The sequence below is a fragment of the Lycorma delicatula genome, chromosome 6 (assembly GCF_047948215.1).
Source record: "Lycorma delicatula isolate Av1 chromosome 6, ASM4794821v1, whole genome shotgun sequence".
Classification (NCBI taxonomy): Eukaryota; Metazoa; Arthropoda; class Insecta; order Hemiptera; family Fulgoridae; genus Lycorma; species Lycorma delicatula.
Window position 1 is genome coordinate 83255866 of NC_134460.1, and position 19970 is coordinate 83275835.

At 26.7% G+C, this 19970-nt stretch overlaps 1 protein-coding gene across 20 annotated transcripts in view; it reads right to left on the reverse strand.

Annotated features, from left to right (window-relative positions):
* LOC142325978 (CUGBP Elav-like family member 1) overlaps positions 1-19970 on the reverse strand; it is a 1952897-nt gene that overhangs the window by 1243076 nt on the left and 689851 nt on the right. The window lies entirely within an intron of this gene.

Sequence of the window (19970 nt, forward strand, 5' to 3'; positions counted from 1 at the left end):
GTCAATGTTTTTTGCCATAAGCAAACAAAGACTTTTCGACTCGTTATTCTTCCAGGAGGCAACCATAAATGGTATCGTTCATCTGGATAATATGCTTCAAAATGTTCTAATTCCTCACTTGGACGATGATGACCAAGATGAACGCCATTACTATCAGCAAGAAGAGGCAAAACCCCCTAGAAGGCGGTTCCCAGGTCGTTAGATTGGTCGTTAAGGTCGAATTACATGGCTACCTCGCTTCCCAGATTTGACCTCGCTAGATTTTTTCTTGTCGGGTTTCGTTAAAGATCAGGTTTATGTATTGTTTTTGTCGGGTGAGCTTATTGAGCGCTATGATTTTTTCGCGCTAATTAAGCCGCAGCTGCAGAGGTAACGTCCGACATGCTGACTACAGTCTGGAATAAAATCTACTTCAAATAGGATATATGTGGTATTACGTACATCTGTAAGTTACATCAATAAACTTTTATATGCTTTTAAAGTTGGGAACTTATTTTTTAATCACCCGAGTACAATTGAAATAATTATAATAATGCTTACTATTTAGGCCCCTTTTTTGTAATTTTAGGTTAATCTTAAAGGACTGTTTATTTATTATGTTACACCATTTTAATCTTATACAATCAAAAAAAAAAAGATAGTGCTTTTTTAAATATATTTTATTTTAACTTAGCCATTAAAAGAATTATTACAGAATAATATATTAAAAAAACGTTTATAATTGCTTCAAATAATTTATTTCATCAGAGATTGTTCTTTAAAAAAATTTTAATTAAAAATGTATTATAATAACGGAACAATTATTAAAATAACGTTTCCTCTATTCATCACACAAACTATTCCATTCATGTATGATTTAGCACATTCACTTGTCACGTTGAGATCTATTAATCAATTTTTCTTTTTTTTTTGCTACAAATAGTTTGATGAAAACTATTTTTCTTTCAATCTCAAATGTTATATTTATACAAAAAAGTGAAAATCCTATTTAATTTGAAAAATTAACGAATACTGTATGTAAAACTGAATTTTAATTAATAATTAATTCCAACATTTACCTATAAATACCTTTTTTTATGTTTTAGATATTTAAAATAAATTTTATTTATTGTAAAAAAAAAACCTATTTTCCGTATAACAATCTAATATTAACGCCCTGATTGATTTTACAGACGAACACAAATAAACATTCATAGTTAAAAAAAAAATTTTTAACGCTTTCAATGATTTTATTTTCTTTTAAGTAAAAACTAGTGAAAAATTTTCGTTGAAATTTGGATAATATTACAAAAATTGTAAAAACAAACAGCTTTAAGTTAACATTTTTTTTTGATTAAAAAAAAAAATCGCTTCCGACAATATTTACTATTCTCCACAGTTCAATATTCACTGGAAAAATCACCAAAATGGATAAGCTTAATCGTTATTGTGTTTTTAATAAAGCCATCCAGAAAAAATTATGAAAAAAAATTCAAGGGAATAATTTTATTGATATCTATATGTCTTCTCTTTAAATACATTTTGAAAAGATCCTATCATTTATTAAATAAGTAAACATTAATAAATTTTGATTGGAAAAAACACAATAGGTGGCATATTCCAACAGTTTTGTCAGACTCAAGTAGAAAACAATGGAGAGGTTTAAAAATTTAATAATTTTTTATATTTATTTTCTCCTTTTTTTATATCGTTTGATCTGTTAATATGGAAACAACGATAAAAAATTTATTATTATTTTTATATCTGTAAATATTTTATAGTAAAACAGAATTTATATGGCGATTGTTTACAAAGTGCTGCTTTCTTATCAGATATATAAAAACTTCCAGGGGTTCACTTTAATATAAAACTGTTCAATAAAATTTTATAAAAATATGTTTTACATATTAATATAAAAGCCCTTAATTTGTTAAAAAAATAAATAAATAGCGGACAAAAAATACTGCTAGAACATAAATATTTTAATAAAAAAAAATTAATCGATCTGAAAACTTGAAATTTAATTATGTTTTTAAATAATTACCTAATATTGTATATTAAAATCCACCATGAATTGAGTAAACGTTATTTCAATTATTTTTTTTATTAAAATGATTTAAAAACGTTAAACAAATATATTTTTATACTCATTCTAAAATGTACGCTTTATAAAATTATAAGATAAAGAGATTTTATCTTAAAATGATTTATTACAAAATATAAACATTTATCGTAATAAATATTACAAATATTTAAGGAAGTTTTATATAACTGTTAAAACAATAAAGCTTTAATAATATTACGTCACCTTATCATAATAATTATTTATTATTATTATTATTACAGATTAACTGTTTCTCTTAAAATAATTTACGTAATCAAGAAATATTTTTCTGAACATATAATACAGAATCGTATTTAATTAACAGTAGTAAACAAAATTTAAAAGTTCAGCAACTGAGTAATGTGGCTGAATTGAAGTCTTATATATATATATATATATATATATATATATATGACTTATGTACATATATATGTATATATATTTTTTTTTTCTGTTTTTTTTTTGGGGGGGGGGTTACTAATGTAACCCCCTCCAAAAAAAAGAAAAATATAATAGAAAGTTTAATAACTTTCTATATTATGAATTTTTATAGTAGGGTATTACTGAACTTTCACCTGTAATACAAAATTAATTTTTGTTGTCAAAATGTATTGGGCTAAAAAGTCACTCCAATTTCTTAATTGTAATAATTATCAAATTCTGCACTGCATAAATAGGCTTTGATATTACTTTCAATGTACATTTAATATATATACAGAGAGAACTAAAAGAATAAGAGTTTTTTTTTTGAGTTAATTAATAATGATAAGAGTGTTTACTAATAGATTTTCTCTGCCCCGAAAACGTTAGTTTGACGTTGGAAGCGTTATCTCAGAGTTCAACAGCAGCAATATTTGCATATTTTGAAAATACACAAATATAACAGCATTATACAAAAAAATTAGTATCATTAATATTAATTATACGAGTAAATAAAAACTAACATACATCTTAGATTTTTATTTTTAATTTACATTGCACAACATTAAGATATACGTAAAACAATTTTGTCGAAATACTTCAAAACCAGTTCTATATAAAACGATGAAATGACTCGTAATTAATTAATTTAAAGCTCTTTGAATTTAATTTAAGCGTCTAATGATATGATTTTTTTTTTAAATTAATTAAAATAAATAACAAATTTCGATAAGTAACAAATAGAAATAAGTTAATAATCATACATCTCAATTAAAAGTAGACGTAATTAAAATATAATTTTAAATATAATATATGGGGAAAGAACTGTACCACAAGAAAAATAGATACCACCAATGGGTTACGTAGCAATGACTATATACGTAATGTGTATAGCCGAATGACATTTATTAAAAACATATGGAGGAAACATCTAGTTAAAAAAAAAAAGAAGCTAACTGAGAATGTAACGGACGAAATCAAATCAGATTTGAAATAATCTGGCACAATGTCAATGGATTAGAGCCAGGCGGACAGTAATACCGTAATGTATCTTTGCAACATTTTCACTTAACTGCACATCAAATGACACAGACTAAAGTAATTCAAGTATAATAATAAAATAATAAAAACAATATAATTTAACCGTTAAAAATAAATAAATAAATATAATTTTTTTAAGTGTACTTGTCCTACGTTAAATGAGTCATTAAAATAATAAATTACTTTAATTATATTTTAAAACATTATATTTATTATTTTTTTGTTTTTAAAAGAGTAAAGATTATTTTTTCTATCGGAAATATTTTAGTGGTAATTAATTTTTATTATTACACTTCCTCAATACAGTGTAATTAATATTATTTTGTTAATTTAATGCAGACTACATGAATATAACTCGGCATGAGTTCATTCAGTGTAATGCTTTCATGATATCATAACTAACTAGTAATTTGCGTGGGTATGCTAAAAAACACTGCGAAGAAAAATAAAAAAAGGGGTAAGAAATGTTCTGTAGTATTTTAATCAACTTACCTCATTTAAGAACATTCTCCGGAGAAATATAAGTCAAATTAAAAAAGACGCCCCTAAAAATTACAACCAACAGCAGTGAACAAAGCAGTTTTAAATTTATCGCAAGAGTTAAGGGGTTAAGGTGAGCCATAAAGTATGTTGTACAACTACTGCGAGGGTAGGGGAAGGAAAAGAAAGAGAAAAACTGAGTGAGGTAGAATGAGTTTGGTGGGTGCTTTTCGGGCAAACGGGTGGTTGGGGTGGTAGAGGTAGGCGTCTGGGACAGGCTAGAAGCTAGAGAGGGTTTGTAATAGAGAATTGTGGGCTAGTGGGTCCGAACAAGCTACGGGAAGCAGCTTCGAGCCTCGTCGTGCTGTAACTTGCCATGTGCAACCCTGCTCCTACGTTATACTACTGCTCTCTTCCGGTCACGCTTCTCACTAACTACAGAAACACGACATAACGTTCAGTTAATGAATACTTACTGTTGTTAAGTTAGTCAGACGTAAAACAAAATACTCCAGACAAAAACATAACTTTGAAAACTGTAGTAATGTACACATACTTTCTAATATGCATTATGTATTATTTCAACTACACTTCACGAGATTGCAATCTAATACATCGCTACTTTTATTGTAATAAATTAATCATTTTCTACACATTTTTTCTAGTTATAATAAATGATAATGTATACAAATTAAATTTCCTTTCGTAGCAACCTTCATCCTGTATGTAATTATACATTAAGAAATACGCCACAGACTATCATCGCGTGTACCTACTTTTTAAAAAGCTCTTTAAAAATTAAAATCTGGAAAATTAAATAAAAAAAACAGTTGCATAGAACCAGTGTACAATAAGAACTATTTTTTACGAATATTAAAGCGGATTCAAGTATAATTTAATGAACTATTTTTTTTTATTATATTTAATTTTATTGTATAATACATCTCTAATCATAGTAAGATCATTTGTAACACGATCTTTTCATACTTTTTTGTTCCTGAATGTTTAAAAAACTTCTACCAGGTCAATGAATTTCACTACCATTAACCATTAATCAGGGTAAAATAAAACTGCACAGCTGAATAATGCAACAATATACAGCAAAATAATTTAAAAAAGTAATTAGAGAAGTATAATAAAATAAACTGTCGAACTTTAATTCTAAGAAAAAGAATCTTATTAGATTAAACAAGTAGCCAATCAATTACAGTTCGTGTCTTTGTTATTTTAACGAGTTAAAATAACTCTATGTATGCATTTTCATATCTTGGTAGTTATGCAAATATCGACGCTCATACGTTCGTGCTATATATCTAAAAATGTTTTTTATAATTACGAATATAATTATGTATAAATAGGAGGAAGTAATAGCAGTTTAGGGATAGTGTGCTAAATATTGGAACAATTCTTTCTCAATGACTCTTCTGTAGATTTCATGTTCTCTTATTTTAATATTTAAAAGAATATTTATTTTATTTTTCCTTTTATTGCCAAATAATACAAAAGTATGAATAATTTCTAAAATTGTTAAGCATCTATTCCTAACTCTTTTTCTGAAGAAATGTTAGTCTAGCGTGACATGACTGTATTATTTAGAGACCTAGATAATAAAATTAATAATTTTTATCTAATGTAGATGACTTAAGTAGCGTTTAGAAACATTGTATTTACTTTACCAACAAATACAAAATAGATAATTTCTGTTTTGTTTAGTATGTATTTATTCTGTGAAAATAAGACTTATTTTCTGATTTTCTTTGTAGTTATCACTTTACAATTGATTAAGAAAGGAGAAATATTAAGAAGTATCTCAATATAATCGGGTCCTATTTAATAAATATTAATAACCCCCAATCTATCGTTCATTGGCGTCACCTTGGATATACAGGGTTATCATAAAAGAATGGTGCGATTTTGAACATGGTTTAAATTAAAACAGAATTACTTACAGTTTATGTTTTTTATTTTTCAAATTTGTCGTCTCAAACATTTTGTTACATAATTAATCAATTTCAATATGTGCGCCCTTAGTCGCTCGACAAATGTCCAAACGATACTCAACTTCTTTCCAAACATTGGTTAACATTTCTTCGTTAATGGTTGTCATTGCTTCATTAATCCTGTTTTTTAAGTGGTTTAGATCGCGAATTTTTTGTTTATAAACAACGCTTTTGATGTACCTCTACAAGAAAAAGTCGCAAGGTGTCAGGTCTGAACTCCTTGGAGGCGAAAGTATGGGTCCTTGCCGGCCTATCCATCGATCTCCAAATTTTTCGTTCAAAGCGTCCGTGACCAATGCAATGAAGTGCGGGGGAGCACCATCTTGTAAAAAATGAAGTTGATGAATTTTTTTTCGAGTTCATCCAGCTGAGGAAATCAATAATCGGTTAACATGTCAAGATACGCAACTCCATAAATTGTTTTTCCAGCAAAGAAGAAAGGCCCTAACACGATTTTTCATCACACCACACCAAACATTAACTTTAGGCGAATCGCGTTGTTTCTCAAAAATTGCGTGTGGGTTTTCAGAGCCCCATATTCGTGAATTGTGTCTGTTAACACATCCATTCACATGGAATGTAGCTTCGTCTTTAAAAATTATATCATCTAAAAATGATTCGTTTTCACTTATTCTGCCCAACATTTCAACAGCGAAGTTGTAACGTTTTACACAATCATCGGGTTTCAATTCCTGCAGTATCTGGATTTTATAAGCGTGTAATTTCAGTTTTTTATGTAAAACTTTGTGAACTGTTGATTTTGGAATACCTAATTCGACGCTTCGACGGGAGATGGACTTCCCAGGACTTCTAATTGCCGATTGTCTAATTAGTTCAACAGTTTCGTCTGTTACACTTGGTCTGCCGCTTGATTTCTGTTTCTTAACTGATCCAGTTTCTTCGAATTGTTTGAACCAACATGTAATGTTATTTTTGTGTGGTGGATCTCTTCCGAATTCACGTCGAAACGCACGTTGAACTAAAATTACGGATTTTAATTCAGGTATCAATAAAAAACACTTTGCTTTGTCTTTATCCGAGAACATAGTAACTCACTAAACTCACCGCAACAACAATACAAGAACTGACGTTGTGGTTACAATTGCTGATAAACAAACTTTTGGGTTGGAGGCTTTCAGGGATACCAAAAACACCTAGAAATTTCCCTACAATCATCCTATGAATTACTGAAACCGCACCATTCTTTTATGATAACCCTGTACATTGATGTCTTACGTACTACAGTACACAATAGCTCAATTATAATAAATTATTTATTAAAAAAAAGTTCTTTATAAAATAGTCTATGCTTTATGTATTTAATTGTATAAATTTTATTATGCATCACAATGCCTAAGAAACATCAGCAGCTTTAATGAACAGAAATAAAAATTTAAATCTTATGATTAAAATACTTTTAATTTTTATTATTAAAATGTTACATAAAAAAAAATATGTTACTCTATAGAACTCTTTTTACTATCTTTTCGGCTTGGATAACAACCCTTTGTTTTATTTAGTGAAGTAACAGCCAGACAGATAATAACAATTTATGAGTAATAAGTAATGAACTCATTAAAATTATCTCTTATCTCTCATTAAAATTATAGCTCTTTCAAATCACGTCGAAATTTCTAATTCAGAATTTAGAATATTGCCTTTTGACCTCCATTTTTAAAAAGTAACTGTTATGAACTCCCCTCAACATATACAAGCATATTCACAAACTCAAAAATACAAATTTAACAGTCAATTTATGGATTTATGAAAATTTAGTTATACTTTAAAAAATTTAATTTTTATTCCGTAACGGAACCGTTTTCATTATCCTATAAAATTTTATGCTTTTATGTTTATCAAATATGTAGTTTATTGATTTGAAATTAACACGTACAATTTGATTAATTATTTCAGCTTCCCATATATTTAACAACATAGAGCGGTTATGCTTTATATTTCGTTTTAAAAACCAATCTCCTATATCAGAAAATTTAATATTTATAAAATAAATTAAGTCAATAAAAAGTCATAAATTATTACATTTAAAACTAATAAAGTCACTCATGAATATAAATTAAGTCATTACTATCGATTAAACCAGCTATTTAATTTAGTCTGATATTACCATGCTATAATATTAATACATTAATATGTATTGTATATTAATGTATTGGATACATTAGCTATTACAGTTATTATTATTATTATTATTACTATAATTATATACATTAATATATTTTCTTAATAGCAGAAATATACAACGAACAAATAAAATAAACTGTACTAATAAATATAAATTGTAATTTAATAATTTTTAATAAATAAAAAATTATTAACAATATCGGATTAATTATTAAACATTATTGTAAAGGCATGTTGCAAACTGAAAATAAAATAAAGGAAATAGAAAAATTTGTATAATTTTTTGCCACAGCCTGGTAATAATAAAAAATAAATAAAATATTAATACTAAACAAGAATAAGTAAATCACAAGTAATATTTTAGACAGCGAAAACATTTCCGTATATTGATAATAACATTTGGAGAAAACCTATGGGGAAGCTAATCCTCACTGGTAGCTTGTCTACTATTTCAATTAGATATTTTCTGTGACGTAACAGGCCGAAAAATATGTAAAACACTTAAAAAGCTAATGATTAATTTTAATATACTACACTATTTTAATTTTTAATTCCTTAAATGTAACTGATGAAAAAACTGATTTCATGAAATTTATCGTTCCACTATGATTTAAAATTTAAATATATTGGAAAATTAAGCAAGAATATGTAAAAATTTAATTTTTATTAAAACTAGTTTATTATTTCATTGGATGATGAATCATGCACAACTAACATAGTTAAACAGACGATAAACAAAAAAAAAATAAAAATATTATTAAAAGTACTTTTACAGTCTATTTTTTCATCGACTGGGTCAATTGATTCACAGATGAATTCTCTGATTTGAGCTCTATCAAGTAAATATATTCATTATCTATTAGTCATTGTAATTATTATTTTTCCACCTAATTGTCCTATTTTTTTAGTTAAGTTTTCGAAAATATTTTTTTCAATAATCATCGATTATGGAATTAGTATGATGTTGTGCTCCAACATTTTTGAGGACTAAAAATTCTTTTGAGGGATGGCATAACCGTTTTCAAGTTGTTGTTCGACGGTATCATCCGAATTTATAATAATTTTTAACTAAAAAACATAAGCCCAAAAACCTATATGGAGCCTCGTTATCTAACTAATAAAGACAGAATATTCAACATTGTTTCCAATTTTCAAGATTTCGTTGGTGATGACATTCTTGGATATTTGAAGATCGTCGGTTACAATTTACATTTCTGAGAATTTTTTAAACACATTATGGTACAATAAAGGAGATGAACCTTGAAGCTTAGCAATGAATAAATCCCACTTCACCACCAACATGTGGAATAATCGATTTACTGTCTTTAGAAAGTAGTTATTTGGTTGTAGTTGAATCTTCTTGATTGCAACAGATCAAATAAAAATTTAACCTATATTATATATATATATATATACATAAATCAAGAAAAGCAAAACGTGACACTGACGAAACGCACTTAATAGATGAATAAAAATGACTGAACATTATTATTACCCAAAACTTCAAAGTTTAATGTACTCTACACATAAAAAAAATGTAATGCTCTACTTGTTTTTATTTTGTATACGATGCTTGCTATCGATTTACGTCTTTACTGTTATAGCGGGCGGCGTATAGGTGTGCACATTACGTGCAAGAGAGAGGAACGGATAGGACGGGTGGAACAGTTAGATAGTCATTCCTTAATGAAAACATCTCGTATAGCTCCGTATACTTACATAGTATACAACAGCAATTAAGTTGTATAAGATATTTTCAGGATAGTTAATAGCGCGGTAAGCCTGCCTGCCATCAGCCTATGTGCACAATAACACGTCGCCCGTTATAGTCAGCTAATTAGAATAATTCGTTTTTACAATAACTCGTACTTACAAAATTATTTCATTTAAAAGGAAGTGTTGACTTTACATTTATCGATTTTTTCAACGTATGCATCAATTCTAATTTTTAATTGCTGGGCCAGAAATTATCATAATTTAGATTTAGAAATACTTATTAACATGTTCATACAATAATTACAAGTTCAAGGATAATTTTATTTTAATGGTAATAAATATTATAAAATAAATTATTAAAATATACTTAACGTCGATTTGGTTTTACAATTTTTTTGTTAAATAAGATTTAATGTAAATTGTAAAATGATTGAAATTGAATCACGAACAGATTTAGTATTCCGTTTTGTAAACACCGGTTCGAGAAATGTTTGCAGAATCATTGATACGCAACATATTAGCTGCTTGACTACGAAAGTCAGATTCCATGCCCCCTACTATACTAGTTTATGAATAGTTTCTATATTTTGGAACTAATATTGTTTTGGGAAAATATATTTTTGGAAATTTCGGTTTAGATCTTTTGTACTCCACCGGAAAATTTTGCGTATTTGATTTGAGTGTTATTTTTAACTCTTCCTAGCCGAATCAGTCTAACTTCATAGTTGATGGGTTTCGGAATATTTCGGAAACGTAATTACTTTTAACTAAAAATATTTTTGAGAATGGAGGTACTCCGAAACTCGTCAATACAAGAAAGGGTCACAAAATATCAGTTAAATCAATTATGATAATCCTAGTGGAAAAATGGAATATTGTAAATATTTTAATTTGAGTAACATTTTCTAATTCTTCCAACAGAAAACCCTATTAGAATACTAAATATAAAATCTGATACTACTTTACGAAACAAAAATCACTTGTTTTATTTCTTGATTAGTTTGAAGGGAAAAAACATGCCACTTAGACTTTGATGTCAATGACAGTGATGTCATTGTAGAATATTTCAGTGGGAATAACCATGCATACGTCTTGCTGATAATTTTAACCGCTATTTTATCAGAATCCATTGAAATGCTTCCAAAAAATAAAAAGTTCACAATTGTTACAAACCACACAATAACCGTTTAATCGATTTTAGATAATGTGTATGTAGTAAGTTAAAAATATTAAAATGAAATGTTTAAATCATTTAAAACAATCAATAAAATGTTCGTATAACTTTTATATTCTAAACTGTTTCTTTCTTTTACAGGTGCATAAAATTTTAGAAATAATTTTTAAGATGGAGTATACTTCCTGAAGCCAATTTAATAAAGTCATCAATGTACAATTGAAATGAAGGATTTCCCACTGACTTGCTACGATCGTTATTTTTATGAATACCGGTTTATTTATAACGTCCTAAAGTTTGAGAACAAGATGTAAAAAAAAAAGCATATAAATAAACTAATTTTATAATTTTTTAAAATAAAGTTGACTCAAGCGCGGAAAGATGAAAGGAAATTACAATTTGTGTAAATAATTTGATATTTTTGTTCATAAAACTGTTTTGGATATATTCCATAACTTATATATTTAAAAAAGATAATAGATTACATTTTTAGATCACCTAATTAATAAAAACTAAAAACTATGGTTTCAAGGAAAATAGAAGTACTGAGAATTAGTTTTAATGAAATACTTTAAAAATTACTTAATCTTCTTTATAAAATTCTGGTGAACTGCATTACAGTGCTAAAACATCATTATTTTAAATTATTAAAAAAAGTTATAAAGTAATGCATTCATAGAATTCAACTAATAAACCCCCCCCCCCCCAAAAAAAAAAACAGATTTAAAAATAGAGATAAGTGACTAAGTATGTTCAGTGATGGAGAAAGAGAGATAGAGTGAGAATGAAATACAGTTAGATGGAAGAAATACCTAATAATAAATGCAAGCATTGAACTTAGACAAAAAAAGACAGATTCTTTCGTAACTGAACTAGTAGTAATGCTGATGAGGTAGACTAAACTTGAAAGTAGAAAACGAATTTAAAAAGTTGTTTGAACTTTAAAGAAGTTAGAAGTTTAGAAAATCTTATTTTCCGTAAAATATATTTCTGGTTGAGTCTTATTTAACTTCAATAAAAGTTCAAAAAGAAAAATCTGAATCATTCAATAAATTGATTTAACGCAGTAAAAATTATAATATTATCTAAATTGATTTTAATATTAAGTATTTAAAATTTAAAGAATAAAACTAATTTGTAATTCGACATAAAATTGTAAATTTATTAGCAGAAATATACGTTTAGATTTAAAATTGGTGTCTAATTTGCTAAAGAGGCGACTCCAGAAACCTTTAGTTGTTAATAGGGGTTGCTCACTCAATAATTTTCACTATTAGGGTTGAGTTTTTTTTTTAATTTACAGAGATTACCTGTAAAACTGTTACTACATAATTCTCATTTATTACTAGTGTATACTGCCTTTTTATCTACAATACAAAATTGCGTTTTGGTGGGTGCGTGTTCAATATTATTAATGTGTTCTAAAGATTAAAATTTTTATCGATCAGAAGACATTTAATAATTTTTCTAGGTTGGTTGTTTAAAAGAACGTGCCCTTATGTTGCTGATGTATCTTAACTAATATCGAGGAAAAGATATATAAAGAGGTTCCAATAAAAGTTAAATCATTGGTTTTATCCAATGTAAGGAATTACAACCTTTGAAAACTGCCCTTAATTAAAACCAAAAACGTAAATACAAATCAACAACCTGATCCACAAATTTTTGGGTTTAATTTCTTAATTTTACTTTAAAAAGTTACCATCGGATAATATTTTATTAATTAGGTAATACTGAACTGATTTAAGCTAATTTTATTTAACAACCTTTTTGGCGATTTAAAAAATAATTTTTAAAGTAAATAAAAATTTTCTACATTCTTTGAATAGATGAAAATATTCGTAAATACCTTGATTTAAATTCATCTTGCATCTTCTTTCTTTGCGTCTAACGATGTGTTTTGGTAACAAGTTTCCATTACGTGCATATTACTGTAGTATTTAAAAGTTAAAAACATATAACAAAAACATGTAACGAGATATCTTGTTTGTAAATAAGCTTAAGAACTTATTTCAATCAAGGCATTTATGAATTTAACAAAAAAAGGAATAATGATGTTTTTTTATGATTATTTAATTTATGCGGAAATCTTCATGACATGGCTTGCCATTGCTATTATTACAATTTGTCCTTAGGCGGAGGATTTTGAAAAGAAAAGGTAAATTTGAATAAGCCTACAGAAGAACCCCAGCGACTAACAGCAATATTTAACAATAGAACAACATTTGAAAATAGAGATGATTTCATAGATAAGGTATAGAAGCGGCAGGTATTATCTACGGCCAAATAGTTTTATTGTAGAATTCTTCAAAACTATGTTTACGCGAATTTATAATAAACAATCAAGGAGTGGACTATATAATTATTTGAAAGTAACAGAATTGTTGTTGAAAAAAGTTGAGAAAAAATTGAAATCCTTTTTGAATCCATTTCCTGAATTTTTTTCTTCTCAGAAAAGAATTTCAGTTGTGCTGTTATGAACCAAGGATCTATCTATGTCCGATCAAAATAATTTATAAAAATAAAAGATGTTCATACGGACCTATTCAAGTACTCCATTGTGAGCGTAAACTAGAAATAAATTAATAAAAAAAAGATGTACAGAAAAGACAAAAAAATAGCAAATTTTATAATAACCATTAGGAGATATTGACAATTCGGGAACGGATGAATCTGTACGCTACGGTGAGCGATACTTCTTGGACAGATCTAATCTTAATGGATTACATAATATGTTAATAGTTTACAAAAAGTTAATAGTAAACAAAAAAAAAAAAAAAATGGGGGTAATATTGAGATACATTGTTAATATTGTACATACTTTGAACATGAGTTGGCGTGTTTGAAGCATAATAACTTGTAGCTGGATGAACCAATTTTGATGAAATTTAAATAAATAATAAATTTAAATTAAATAAACTAAATAAATTTTAATTTAAATATATGGGGCAGTTTGTTGTTAAAAGTTTGGAGTTAATATCTTCCGGGGATGAGGTAGAGTTTCTTTGGAGTCAACTTTCTCAAAATTTTGCATACATAAACCCACTTTATATTAACCTCAGAATATGCGTACATGATTTTCTTACTATTAAAAAAAGACTCCTCTAAATTCTCATCCCTTCCCCAACAATCGAAATGATTATCTTTTTTTTGCATATCTTTTAACAGAATGTTTTTATGTCTTCTTAAGCATAGTAGTAGTGTAAGTGACCCCATAAAAAGCTTTCGCGCAGTATGGGGGAGCTGATAAAGAGTTTAAAAATATCGATTTTTTGTTTTTTAATACTTTCTCAAGTATTATTATTTTTCTACTGTATAAAAATAAATAACCATTTCCAGGAAAGTATAACAACTTTGTAGTCAGATTTATTTTTAATTTTTTTTATGGAAACTCACTACGTTGTTATGGGAAAATATTGCAACTTTTTGATGAGTGGAGTCACCAATTGTAATATTAAGTTAAATACAAAAGTGAAAAATATTGTTACTTTTTGACAACAATAACACATTAACTTGTTTTGTTAGTATTATAAAATTGTTTACAGTTTGCTTATTATAGTTTTTTGGGATGTTAAAAAAATGCGTTACACATTTGTTTAATACGTTAATTAATTCTAATACCTACACGTACGAGTATATAAAGCGATTAGTAGTGTACATTGGTTAATTTCATTTTAATAATATGCTACAAAAAAAGGAATATTTTTTTAATAATACAAATAAAACGCTTTCAAATTTAATTTTGTTCGTTTTTATTTAAATATATTTTCTATGTACTTCCACGTAACAACAATTTAATAATCATTTAATAGCTAAAAAATGTAGCAATACCATATATTTTTCAATTGCGTCTGTCCTTTTAAAAAGGTCTATTTTAAGTGGTTTTGAACATGATGTCGGTCCTAATCGATTATTGCTACCTCATAGTAGGTTTCCCCCTGGCCCATTCCGTGCCCCATTATGGCCTGTCCAGTTGCAAACAATGCCTCTAAACAGCAGCCGTCCATCCCTATCCCCTCTTCCCTTTTATTATTATTATTATTATCCCTTGTGAATGTTCCCTTCCTGATGACATAACACCCTGTCCAAAACGGGCCATCCATTTCTGGTTATATATCTATGTAAAATGTTCATTGTTTGCCTTTTGACACATTTCAACTGTCCTATTTTAATGAATTGAATTTTATTTTTTTATTATACTTTTTTCTTTGGTATTATCAGAACTTTCTTTTTTAATTTCGTTATTTATTTATTTATTTTGGTTCTTTATTTGATTTTTATTTATTTACTACAGCAAATTAAATTTAAAAAAGATGATCGACTTTTCATTATTTTATTTTGTATAACTTTTTGTTAAAAAAATACAAAAAACAGATTAAATGAGAAAAAGAAAAAGATATTTTTAAAAAAATTTTAAATTATCATGAAAAAACTATTTTTAATTTTCGTCAGAGACGTTTTAGAGAAAAGTTTACTTTGGCAAATTTATTACCTACATTGCAAAATATAAATAATCCAACTTTTTTTTTTTCAAATTAAAAACAACTCTTAAAATTTGAATATATGTTTTTTGTTCTTTGCTCCATCACCATTCGGTTTAAATATTTAAAAAAATGTTTTTGTAGTTTATACTTCATATATAGAGCTACGGAATAGTGCCGAAAAGCATTTTTGAAAAATAATTTGTATTTTACCCTTCATTGAAGAAGATGATTTAGATACGGCTTTAAGCAAATTTGGAAGTTTAACCTATATAAGAATACTTTCAGAAAAAAGTTTCAAAAAATTTATTTTCTACGTAATATATATATATATATTCTGTTTTTTTACGCTCAACATTAATTTTTGTTATTAAAAGCCGGAAAATTCATGCCGTATTTTACCAGTTATTTTTATTAAATGTGAGAAATACTGGTAAGAAAGTTTTAGTTAAGCTGAATTCAATATCCTTAAAATGGTGAATCCCCATAAAAAAAATTTATTATTGTGGGTAAATTTATTATTCTTGCACAACGTCGATGATTTGTTTAAACGCGTCTGAAGAGCTAGATATTTGACAGATGTAGAAAAAGAAAAAAAATTTATCATTCAAAAAATTCATCACATAGTTTTATAAAAAAATGTACAGCTTTTTATAAATTTTTATACAGAGATATTCTTTGAAAAATCTTTAAAAAAAAAAAAAAAAATACAAAATATTTTAAATTATAACACAAATTCTTAAAAAGTTACTTGATGAAATAAATAATATAATTTGTAATATCATGGGGTCTACAATGTCATAAAAAAATAAATAAATCAAACAAATTTAATTATTATATCACCCGTTCTACCAGCAATTAAAAAGATTCTATAAATAAGAAAAATTAGTAAAATTTCCAATAATAAATTTTTAATAAATTTTACATTTCAATCTATAAAAATGTTTTATGTTGTAATTTCACAATACCAATTATTTATTTTTTTTATTTGTCGTATGTTAAGTTAAAATATCGGTGCGTACGATTTTATTTTTACCTACAGTACTAATAAATAAGTGAAAATCCAGTAGTTAGCGTATTTACTTTGAATTAAAGCAGGAAACCCTTAATTTTAGTAGTTTTTCTTGATAGTAGCAACAAATAGTAGAGTGTGAATTTTTAAAGTTATTATAGCAAGAGTAATCCCCACCCTAACCTTTTCCATCCTTGAACTCCCATTACTTTTGCATTTATCGTCGTACACTACTATACGTATCTGTCCGTTAACAATTGCTATCGCTTCCCGCTATCGTTTCATATTCTGTTTGTATATTTTGTTATTATTTGATATTTGAAGAACGTTATTACTTTCTTCTTTACTCTTAATTATCCTTATATAATGTAAATGCAGACTTTAATGTTGTTATAGAAGGTATTCATAATTGCAACCATGAAATATTTTTACTTCTACTTTCGTCACTCGTAATCATATTTTTTGAAACAAAACTTTAAAGTATACAACAAAATTTATTCGTCAACTATTCATAGTTCTTGATAAAAAAAGAACACTCGAAATATGAAAACAAGTTTTTGTATTAATTTTAATATCATTTAACTCTTAATAGGAAATTATCACACACCATCGTGTTATCATTGCAAATAGCGTATAATATTATTTAATAATAATATAAATAGCGTATTATTCTTTCTTCCTGCACGAGTTTTTCAATTTGAATTACCCCACGTACTTTAAATTAAATATATTATAAAAATTACATATTTAACGAAATAATTACTTAAGTAATTATGTAAAGTTAAATATGCAATTACTTATTTATGTAAAGTTAAGCCACATAATGTAAGATTTATTATCATATTTTCTTTTTGTTTTTTTGTGATAAAGAATCAGTCATTAATACTTAAAATAAGTCGTTTGTATAGTAAATTTATTATTGAAGAAAAACACTGGATTACCAACAAATCCATGTTTCAATAAACTAATAAAAATGTTTTAAACTATATTTTTTCAGTAACGGTTATTATCTGATTTTGTGATGTTAAATCTTTTAAAATATACATTTTTTTTAGTGAAGTAAGAAAGGAAACAAAAATTTATAATACGAATAAATAAAAACTCAATCTAAATATTTTACTCATACGTTGAATTATAATTTAATAATCTACCTAGTTATATGGCGACAGTAAAATAAAATATCTACGAACATTCATTTAAAAATTAAATAAATCTTCTAAAAGTTTTATTTCTGTATCGATAAAATCAAGTTCGATATTTATTATTGTTAAGCGCGTGGGCAGATTAATTTATTTTTATCACAAGAAGATTTTAACCCTCTTCTCCACTTTTCCTCTTCTAACATCACATAATCAGATTCCATACGTCATCATTAATTTTCATACGATCAAATTATTCCTGTCTATTTTACTCAAGAAAAACTGAATTTTATCGTCATTTTAAGCAGCAATTATCGTTACTATATAAAGAGACGTCTTTTTCGTTTGTTCCCGATAACCGCGAAAATTACTTAACCGATTACATTTTAATAGTGGATTTCTTACGACCCCCGGAATGTTTACCAGAGTTCAAACCTCATCAATCTCACTACTGTATAAATAAAAAAACCTATAAATAAATAATCTAGAACTTCTTGTACTGAATTTAATGTTAATTTCCTATATCGATCATTGTTTATGTCAACATCAACTTCTTCAGACTGTTTGGTGATTTACTAAAGTTATTATCATCTACAAAAGATCAATTTGTATTACTATCATCGTAATATACGTAAAAATGGATTAGTTTAATAATAAAATTAAAGGGAATGACGACTATTTACATATTTAACAAAGTTTTGATGGTTCGAGAAATATTGAATTTCTATGTAAATATGGACTTCTTCAGAAAATTATCTGTTTTACTAAATTTAATGTTGTCTAATCTGGAGGTAACCCGCAAGAACTCATCCTCACGGAAGTAAAGTAGCATTCTGTAGATTTTTTTATCCTGAACTAAGAAGTTCCACTAAGATAAGCCATACAAAAATTAGCATAGAATCGCTTTCCAATATGGTATCAATATTTTTATAATGTCTTAAGTCAGCGAGGTCACAGAGAGGAAGAAAAACTTCTATTTCTACTAAAGTTTATGATAGTAGACAACGTGAATCTATGCCAGAGCGTCCTTAAAGACTTTAAGAGCAACGTATACGCTCGGCTCAAAATCGAGTTCAACCTTCGAGAAATATGTTAGGTCTCAAATCAGCTTTTGAGATATTTAGCTCCTGAATTTTAAAGATATACAAATAGCTAATATGATTAAAATATGTAACCATTGCAATATCAAAAAATGGAATGACGAAACTCCTGAGCCTAAGTGTGATATGGGTAAAGTAGTTCTTGGAACAGATTCAGTATCCTCCTAATTTTATTAAAGATTTTATTTTGGAAACATATTTTTAGATAATTATAAACATTATACGTTTAAAATGAAATTATTTGGAGCAGAAGAGATTAGAGAAGGGATGTTGATAGTTACGATAACTCTTAGAGAAACAGTCCACACATAATTACTAAAAAACTATTTCCAGTTTTTTAAAAATTATATACTCATATAACGCGGGTGAAGCCGCAAAGTTGGATTTTATATAAAAATAAAGGTAAGAATAATAACAATATTATATGGTTGATTTATTTATTAAACGATAAACAAACACATAAAAATAAAATATTTTAGAGTTGGATTACTATTTTTTTGTTATTTTAATAAAATACTCTGTTGGAGTATTTTCAAAAATTTAATATATTTTTACGATATTTTCATATCTACGTTAATAAAATTTCAATTTAGAAATAGTTAAACACTATTTTTTATGTATTTATTGAACACACCACTATTTACAGTTGTAGAAAAAATAATTAAACTATACAAAAGGAAAATGTTGATAAAACCCAATAAAAAGAAAAATTGACAGAGAACCACAGATATAAAAAATACACGAATAATTAAAGTACGGTTTTGTTAGATGAAAAAATAAATTTAAAAAATCTTAACAAATGTCGATATTAGTAATTGAAAAACGTTAATCAATTTTTTTTTTTCATTACCTTCACTGTTATAAAAACAATTAATATAAAACTATATTCCAATATATGAAATTGGTGTAAATATTTTTTTTTAACATACTGAAAACCCCTGAAGGAGATAAAATGTGTATTCATACAAATCATAAAGTAAGAATGTTTTTATTTTTTTGTGTATGTATGTGTATGTGTGTGTGTTAGCGCGCGCGTGTGTTTGCGTGTGCCTGTGTAGATATATAAATGAGATGGTATTTTTGCACAGATATATATTATTATAAAAGTTCTATTCATCCCCCCTCAAAAAATACAATATGTATAAATATAGAAATATATATATTTATTAGAAAAAAAATTAC